The sequence below is a fragment of the Salvelinus sp. IW2-2015 genome, linkage group LG30 (assembly GCF_002910315.2).
Source record: "Salvelinus sp. IW2-2015 linkage group LG30, ASM291031v2, whole genome shotgun sequence".
Taxonomy (NCBI): Eukaryota; Metazoa; Chordata; class Actinopteri; order Salmoniformes; family Salmonidae; genus Salvelinus; species Salvelinus sp. IW2-2015.
The window spans coordinates 18,472,821-18,483,109 of record NC_036869.1 but is presented as its reverse complement, the minus strand read 5'-3'; the positions used below and the strand labels follow the sequence as shown (position 1 = coordinate 18,483,109).

The 10,289-nt window shown below is 48.6% G+C and overlaps 1 long non-coding RNA gene and 1 pseudogene across 1 annotated transcript in view; one reads left to right on the top strand and one right to left on the bottom strand.

Moving 5' to 3' along the window:
* Positions 1 to 10,289, top strand: part of LOC139023309 (uncharacterized) — a 376,026-nt gene that overhangs the window by 176,462 nt on the left and 189,275 nt on the right. The gene's annotated exons all lie outside the window — the stretch shown is intronic.
* Positions 1 to 10,289, bottom strand: part of LOC111954849 (sodium/potassium-transporting ATPase subunit alpha-3-like) — a 28,629-nt pseudogene that overhangs the window by 3,897 nt on the left and 14,443 nt on the right.

Genomic DNA, 10,289 nt, shown 5'->3' with positions numbered 1-10,289 from the left:
AAATACATTACAAGTTTTACATTTCCTGTATTGCATGAAAGTTCTCCTGCAACAGGGTGATCAAATTAAGATTCAACATATGTATACCTTTTTTCCTCCCTGCTAATATCAATTTTTTACCCTCCCTCCCTTTCTTCTTCCAACACTCCTTCCTTCCCTCCCTCCCTCTCTCTCACCCTCTTCCACTCCTTCCTTCCCTCCCTCCCTCTCTCTCACCCTCTTCCACTCCGGTGACGATGGAGGCAAAGTTGTCGTCCAGCAGGATCATGTCAGCGGCTTGTTTGGACACGTCTGAGCCGGAGATCCCCATGGCGACGCCGATGTCAGCCTTCTTCAGGGCTGGAGAGTCGTTCACACCATCACCAGTCACAGCCACAATGGCACCCTGAGAGGCAGGGAGGAGGGGGTGGGGGGGTAGTGAATATTGTGAAAAGCCTCCTCTTTGTCTACTACTGTATAATAGAATATGGAGGAAGTGTGTACGTGTGCGTGTGTGTGTGCCTCACCTGTCTCTGGCAGCCCTCCACGATGATGAGTTTCTGCTGGGGGGAGGTCCTGGCAAACACAATCTCAGTGTGGTTCCTCAGGATCTCATCCATCTGATCCTGAGACAGATCCTTCAGGTCTGTTCCGTGGATCACACACGCCTTGGCATCCCTGGAACACACACACGCAGGAAGACAGTGAGTGAGAGTATGTTTGCTCTCGCTGATACACACACACAGAAATGCAGAAAGTGAGTGTTTTTGGTGAATAGGTATATTCAGGCATTTGGATGTGACTGACTGACTGAGTATTTGAGTGAGGGAGTGAGGTGACTGACTGACTGACTGACTGACTGACAGTCAGATAGTCAGACTGACTGACTGACAGATAGTCAGTCAGATACACAGACTTTCAGTCAGTCAGAGAGTCAGTCAGTCAGTCAGATAGTCAGTCAGTCAGACTATCTGAGTGACTGACTGACGGAGTGACTGACTGATGGACGGACTGACTGATGGACGGACGGAGTGACTGACTGTGTGAAAGAGTGACTGTGTATCTCGACTCTGCTGGCAATCGTGCTCAGTTACTGCACTGTGACTCTTCTGGCACTTGACTGCATGGACGGTAACGAGTGGACAGACTTGTGACTAAGTACGGTTTGACGGACTGTGTGCATAGAGTTGACTACTAACTGGTGTGGACAAGAGGACTAACTGTGCTCACTATATGAGTGACTAACTGTGGTGAAAGAGCTGTACTGCTGTGGGTCTGAAAGGTGAATGCACTGTGTGAAAGAGTGCACTGACTGTTGTGAAAGAGTGCACTGACTGGTTGAACAGAAGTGACTCGACTGTGTGACCAGAGTGACTGACTTGTGTGAAAGAGACATATACCATACAGTATGTGTTGGTACACACCCAAACACACTCCGTCCTCATATCTCTTACCTGGGGTTGACCTGGCTGACGGGGATATTGAGGCGGGAGGCGATGTCCTCCACTGTCTCGTTGCCCTCGGAGATGATGCCCACGCCCTTAGCGATAGCCTTGGCTGTGATTGGATGATCGCCGGTCACCATAATGACTTTGATGCCAGCGGAGCGACATTTGCCCACGGCATCAGGCACGGCGGCACGAGGAGGGTCAATCATGGACATGAGGCCCACGAAGCACAGGTTCTCTGTGGTGAAGTTGACGTCGTCACAGTCGAAGGCAAAGCCCTTGGGGTACTGGTCCTCAGGCATTAGCAGGTGGCAGAAACCTGGGGAGTGACAGTATTAGATTGGTATTATTATTCGTATATGCGTTCTGAAATGCCTCTTTAGGTTCCCATTTGCTTACTCTCTTCTCATCTCTTCCCACCCTCTCTCTCACCGAGTACTCTCTCTCCCAGTCCTCCCAGCTCCATGTAGGCGTTCTGGAAGGCCTCCTTCATCTCCTCGTCCATGGGCTGCTCCTTGCCCTGGATGATGATGGTGGAGCAGCGGTCCAGGATCCTCTCTGGCGCTCCCTTCATCACCAGCAGGTAGCGGTTGTCGTTCTCATCCTCCGTCTCATGCACAGAGAGCTGGTGGTTGGTGGTGGGGGGTGGGGGGGGGCACAATCACACACTTGTGTTCAGCCTCTTATACAAACCCTTGTTTTCCCTAAACCTAACTTCAAGTCTACACCCCGGCTAAACCCTAACCCTAACCCAGACCCAGACCCAGGTCAGACCCACCTCTAGACCTGCGGCCGTATGTATCAAGCTGATTCAGGATCAGTTTTGCCCTTTATACCACAATGAATAAGATCACATAGATAGGTGGAATCTGATCCTAGATCAGCACTTCCACTATGAGATGTTTGACACCTACAGGATCCAGGGTGTACGCTTGTGCTCCATGTTTCTCACTCACCTGGTACTTGTTGGTGGAGTTGAAGGGGATCTCGGCCACCTTCTTGTTCTTCTCCCTCATCTGTTTGACGCTGCCGCAGGACAGCTCGATACATTTCAGCAGCGCAGACTCGGAGGCGTCACCCGCCACGCCCCTCTTCAGGATGGGCAGCTGGTCTTGAGCTGCCTTGAACTGCGCCCGGTTACACAGGGCCGCCACGCGCGCCAGCGCCAACCACGTCTCCGAGCTCTTGTCGAAGGAGGCGCCTGGGGAGGAGAGAGGGGGGGGGGGGTTGTTAGTGAGAGACACATGGTTGTTGCGTTCATGTGCCCACAGGCAGCCTTGAAGCCTTCTTCAAGGCCTGCATAAGTAAACTTACTATCATTAAAAATGCAAAGCCTTTGCTACAAGACGTTACAAACAACATAAGGCCAATCTTTGATGGCCTAGTTATTCACTAACACAGTGGTCTGAAACTTCTGGCTCGGGTGCCTCATCAGGCCTGCAAGCCACATTATGCTGGTTTGCTAAATTATATCTAATTCCAGTCAGTTCCAAGGAGGGAACAATCAATATACAAGACTATCTAAATCACCTTAAACGTTGCAACCAGCTCAATAACTGTGATCACGATATGCAAAGCCAAGATATATTTACTTTGCTATTATATAGTAAGGACATAAATGAGTTCAGTGAACTTAAACCCCTCTCTCTTACCAGACTGGTCCTCCGTGGTGTCGGCCTCGTGGATCTGGTTGTCGAACCACATGTGGGCCACGGTCATCCTGTTCTGGGTCAGGGTACCGGTTTTATCAGAGCAGATGGTTGAGGTGGAGCCCAGGGTCTCCACAGCCTCAAGGTTCTTGACCAGGCAGTTCTTACGAGCCATACGCTTAGCGGTCAAGGTCAGACACACCTGCAGACGAGCAAGGAGAAGAGAGAGAGAGAGAGAGAGAGAGAGAGAGAGAGCGAGAGAAGAGAGAGAGCAAAGAGAGAGAGAGAGAGGAGAGGAGAGAGAAGCGAAGAGAGAGAGAGAGACGAGAGCAGAGAGAGAGAGAGGACAGAGAGGAAGAAGAAGAAGAAGAAGAGAAGCGAAGAAGATAGAAGAGAAGAAGAGGGAAAATGAGAAGAGAGATGACAAAGAGAGCGAGAGAGCAGAGAGGAGAGTGAGAAGGAGAGACGGTTGAGAGAGACAAGAGAGGAAGAACTGAGACAAAGAGTACAGCGAGAAGAGAGGAGCATACCCACTAAGAGAGAAGGAAGAGAGATGAGAAGACGATGAGAGTATAGAGAGACCTGAGAGAGAGAGAGAGAGAGAGAGAGAGAGAGAGAGAGAGAGAGAAGAAGAAGAAGAAGAAGAAGAAGGAGGGAAAATGAGAGAGAGAGAGACAAAGAGAGCGAGAATGCAACAGGGATTGGGAAAAGAAGACAGGGTGACAGAAAGTAGGAGAGAGAGAATTGGAGAGAATAAAATAAAAGATTAGTACCAAGTCAGTAAAGTAAAGACATGGGGTGCACAACTCCAGGGGTGGACGCCCTATACCAGGGCTGCCCAACCCTCTTCCTTGAGATCTACCGTCCTGTGGGTTTTCAGTCCAACCCTCTTCCTGGAGATCTACCGTCCTGTGGGTTTTCAGTCCAACCCTCTTCCTGGAGATCTACCGTCCTGTGGGTTTTCGGTCCAACCCTAATGTAACACACCTGATTCTACTAATTAGCTGCTGAACAAGACCTTAACTAGCTGAATGAGATATGCTAAATTAGGGTTGGACTGAAAACCTACAGGACAGTAGATCTTCAGGAAGAGGATTGGGCAGCCCTGCCCTAGACCCTCAAACCAATCAACAACTTACTTGCGTCTACAGATAAGTAAAACCATGACAAATCAATACAAGAAAGCTAAACACCTACCCTTGAGACCTGGAGTTGTGTAAACCCCTGTCAGTCCACATCCCCACCTCTCCACTACATTCAAATGTGCTAGAGTCAAATAAAATACTCAAATATATTTCACAGCCCAGAGCTGCAATGCAGAAAGATAGAAAGAGTAGCAAAGCCAAGCACAGAGTAAAAGCAGCGAAAAGGCGGGCGCCGGTGTATCATGCTACTTTCAAAATATCATGGCTGACAGGCAACTAGCCAAGCAGTGAGAGTAGCAACAGCCCAGCATTTATATTAGCATTAGCCTAGCATTTATATTAACATTAGCCTAGCATTTACATTAACATTAGCCTAGCATTTATATTAACAGTAGCCTAGCATTTATATTAACATTAGCCTAGCATATATATTAACATTAGCCTAGCATTTATATTAACATTAGCCTAGCATATATCAATCTCTCTTAACAGTTGTCATAGAAGACAACTGACCAGGGGGTGTCACTGACCGAGGCGCAAAGACAGCCTGAAAAAGAGAGACAAACACAAAGAGGGAAGGAGAGAAAAAAGAAACAGCCTGAAAAAGAGAGAGAGGGACAGAGAGAAAAAAGAAACAGCCTGAAAAAGAGAGAGAGGGACGGAGAGAAAAAAGAAACAGCCTGAAAAAGAGAGAGAGAGGGAAGGAGAGAAAAAAGAAACAGCCTGAAAAAGAGAGACAAACACAAAGAGGGAAGGAGAGAAAAAAGAGAGAGATAAAGGTACACAAAACACAACAGCTGCCTTTTATGGAGAGAGAGAAAGAGAAACAGAGAGAGATACGATACACCACCACAACCATCACAGACGACACAGATACAAACGCATAAGAGTCTATTACAGATAGAGATGCATAATTCCACAACGATACCGGGACACAGGGAAATACTAACACAGAGATAGAACACACAGAGTAAGAGACAATGACAGACAGACAGACAGACAGACAGACAGACAGACAGACAGACAGACAGACAGACAGACAGACAGACAGACAGACAGAGATGGAACACACACATCTCACTACACACACCCACCTCACTACACACACACCCACCTCTCCTCACTACACACACACACAACCCTCTCCTCACTACACACACACACACACACACACCAAACTACCACACCACCAACACAACACACAACACCTCGACTACACACACACCCACCCTTCACCTACACCACACACAACCTCTCTCACAACACGCACAACACTCTCACTACACGTACCTTCTCTCACTACACACACGCACATCTCTTCCTCACACACTACACACACACACACACACACACAACAACATCCCCACACTACACCACACACTCTCTCTTCACACACACACCACACCACACCTCTCCTTCAACACACACACAACACACACACACCAATCCCTCCTACATCACCACACAGCTCTCCTTCAACTACACACACCACACACCTCCTCAAACTTACACACACACACACTTCCATCACGAACAACACACAGCTTCCCCACTAACACCACACACCACCTCACCACACACAACACCAACACATACACACACACCACCACACACACACAACACACTACACACACACACACACACACACACACACCACGACTCTATCTCATTGAACCGAACAACACACAACCACAAACACTCACCCACTACACATCACGAACACACCCTTCTCCCTCACTCCCACCACACACCCCACACTCTCTCCTTCACTACTGACAACCCACACACCACTCACCTCCTCACTAATAACCACCACACACCCCGCCCGCATGCCTCTCCCTCACTACACCACACAGTTCTGCTCCTACACTACACACACCACCTCTCTCCCCACTACACACACCTCCTACCACTTCTCTCTCACACACACCTCTCACTTTCACAGACACCCCGCTACACGCTACCCAATACAACCTCCCTCACACACACCCTCCCATCACACACACACATCGCTCTCTGCCCTCACCTTCACACACACACACACACACACCCCTCACTAAACACACACTCTCTCCCCTTACACCACACACAAACCCTCTCCCTCACACACACACCACACATCTCTCCTCACTACACACACCTCTCCTCACTACACCCACACCTTCTCCTCACTACACACACACACACACACACACACACACACACCGACACACACACACACACCACAACACACACACCACAACACACACCTCTCCTTCGACTACCCTCAACTACCTTTCCAACCCCACCCCACAACCCACAAACCATAAAAATCCACGAAAATATCCCCTCACAGTGACAGTAGCCAGTAGGCCCTCGCACGTGCACGATAGCAACACCCCACAACAACCCTCTTCCTCACTACACACAACACACACCTCTCCTCACTTACACACACACACATCTCCCTCACTACACACACACACACACAACACACACACACACAACACACACACACACACACACACACACACACACACACCACACACACACACACACACACACACACACCCACACAACACCACACACACACCACCACAACCACCCACACACACCACACCACACACACACACCACACCTCTCCTCACTACACACACACAACACAACTCCCTCACTACAACACACACACATCTCTCGCTCACTACACACACACACACACCTCTCCTCACTACACACACACACATCTCTCTCCTCACTACACACACCTCTCCTCACTACACACACCTCTCCTCACTTACACACACACACACACACACACACACCACACACACGCACACACACACACACACACACACAACACACACACACACACCACACACACACAACACACACACAACACACACACACACACACACACACACACACACACACACACACACACACACACACACACTCTCCCTCACTCCCTCAACTACCCTTCCAACCCCACCCACCACCACACAACATAAAAATCCACGAAAATATCCCCTCACAGTGACAGTAGCCAGTAGGCCTCGGGCACGTTGGCCACGATGATGCCGATGAGGAAGATGACGGCCTCTAGCCAGGTGTTAGCCCAGCAGACGGCCAGGATGAAGAATGATGCCCCGGAACACAGCCCAGCCTTGGTATCAGTGGATGAAGTGCTCGATCTCCTTGGCGATGGGGGTCTTGCCCGACTCCAGGCCGGAGGTGAGGGTGGCGATACGGCCCATGACGGTACGGTCACCGGTGCATACCACGATGCCACGCGCCGTGCCTGGTGACGGTGAGGACGAGAGAAGGAAGTTAGATGACTTGACTTACATGTTACAGTATATTATATTTGTAATACCATTTGTGGTATGTTGCGTAAAATGATGGTGCGTTACCCCCATTCAGTGTAAAGAACTGAGTTTGAGTGCAAATCATACGTTTTTTGTACAAATTTTTTGTTGCTGTCATTTCTTCCCCTTTTTTTCTCCCCAATTTCGTGATTACGTTCTTGTCTCATTGCTGCAACTCCCCAACGAGCTCGGGAGAGGCGAAGGTCGAGTCATGCGTCCTTCCGAAACATGACCCGCCAAGCCACACTGAACCCGAAAGCCAGCCCCACCAATGTGTCGGAGGAAACACCGTTCAACTGACTGCCGAAGTCAGCCTGCAGGCGCCCAACCCGTCACAAGGAGTCGCTAGAGCGCAATAAGTCAAGTAAAGCCCCCCCGGCCAAACCCTCCCCTAACCCGGAAGACGCTGGGCCAATTGCACGCCACCCCATGGGACTTCATTAAATCATACGTTTTTAATAATAATTTGTCTATCACTCCCTTATAATGAATAGTCCTAAAGTACTCATTCAAAAAAAATTCTAATCGTGAATTGCTGAAGTGTTCTTCACTCAAATACCACTGATGTTTTTCTTGTTGCCACCAATTCAGGTGCAATACACCATCCATACCACATGGGGGCAGCATATACCATTCTATGAGGTAAATATTTTTGTGGCCTACAGGTAACCAGAGGCCTTCGCTTCATCAGACAACAATGGCCTAGATTCAATCAGATTAGCGTTTACCTGCCGGAACCGAAAATTGCATAGCATATTATTGTTTTTTTGTTTCGGCGATGTCAGGGGTGTAACTGCGTTGGAGCTGTCAAATCGGTGAGCAGCTGCTCTTGTGGTCATTGTCACGAAGCCACACCCTTCCCACCCGTGTCAAAAGTTTACAAAGAGAAAGTGTAGGCTATATAGAAATAATCACACTCACATTGAAAAATCATGAAACAAAATAATAATAAATAAATAAAAAATAATAAAATAAGGATTTATATCAGCCTAATCGAGGTGTAGATCACAATGTAAGATGGCTGCATGGGATTTCTACTAATGACCCTCGGAGCGTTCAATGGCAATGTCCACAGCAGGTATAACGATGGGGCCGCCGCTTGTGGATTCGACACAGTTACAACTCCGACGCCGCCTAAACAAAAACAAAAAGATAGGCTATGCAGTTGTCGGCTACCGCGGGTTAATGCGGATCTGATTGAATCTAGACCGTAGCTGTTTATGTATGTCGTCCTGTATTGACACTACCATTAGACCGCTGAGCCGGAGGGAGAGGATGAGGTAATATTGACACCAGATGGAGTGTTCTCAAAGATGAAAAGATGCGGACAGATGGGAAGGAAAAGGCACCTGGGGAATTGAAAGGAGCGAGAGGAAAAGAGAGGGTGTAAGAAAGCAGGAGAGAGAGAGACAGAGTGTGTGTGGGCGCTGGGTAGGGTGCTTGTTAAAATGGTGGGTGCCTTGATGCTATGGCAGCCACAATGTTCACCTTCAACCTGTTGAGGGGATAAAGAGAAAGGGAGGGAAGGAAAGAGAGAAAACAGTAGAGTGATGGGGGAATGCTGGTTATGACGACGACAGCGAGGATGAGGATTATGGCGATGGCAACGAGAAAAAGGAAAGGGGTCAGGAGGAAGAGGAGGGTGGAGATGAGGAGGATGCAGTTGCCAACACGATTGTACCTTCCACACAGTTGGTGGAGAAGAAAGCGACGTTGCGGGTCTCCAGGGGGTTGTCATGGGTACAGTCAGGTGACCTGCTCTGGGGTTCTGATTCGCCTGTCAGGGAGGAGTTATCCACCTATAGGAGAAGAACAAAATCCAGGGAACATGTTTACAATTTTAAAAAGCTTGTATGTCAAATGTGTAGGTGTGAGTGTGTGCTATATTTTAATGTGTTTTGTGTGTGTGTGTGTGKGGGGGGGGGGGGGGGGGGGGGTTTAGGCTTAGGGGTTAGGTTTACAATTAGGGTTATGGTTAGAATTAGAGTTAGGAGTTAGATTTAGGAGTTAGGGTCAGGGGTTAGGTTTAGGGTTGGGAGATAGGTTTAGGAGTTAGGGCTTTAAATGTAAATACATTTTAGGTCCCCACAACAATAGTAAAACATATGCTGTGTGTGTGTGTTTACCTTGCAGCCGTGAGCAGAGACGATCCTGAGGTCGGCGGGGATCCTATCTCCTCCCTTCACCTCCACCAGGTCTCCAGCCACCACCTCCTCAGCGTTGATCTGCATCTTCTCGCCCTCACGGATCACCAGGGCTTGCTGCGGACAGAGGAACCCCAATGGTAAAGTAGGAACCATAAACCAACCATTAGCTGACTATACATACAGGTGTACATACTGGGGTAACAGTAAAACTCACCAGCAACCACAGACTGATCACAGACAAACTACACACTATCACTGACCATAAACTAACCAGTAATGATGGGTTATTATGTTATAACTATGCAACTGCATAGAGATTGGCAGATGAATAACAGACTAAAGTAACCGACTAACCATTGACACTGACCATAGATGGACTGCGGATAGACAAGACGTATGAATTGCATACAGATTGACCATATGAGACAATGTCTGTGTGGCTACTAACTCACCACTGAATGGCAATATGCATCATATTCACTCGCGAAGATGTAGAATAGACGAATCCCTAACTGACCATGAATACAAGGGCCACAACAACGTCGGCTACGTGTGTTTTGAGAGGGGGGAACATCTG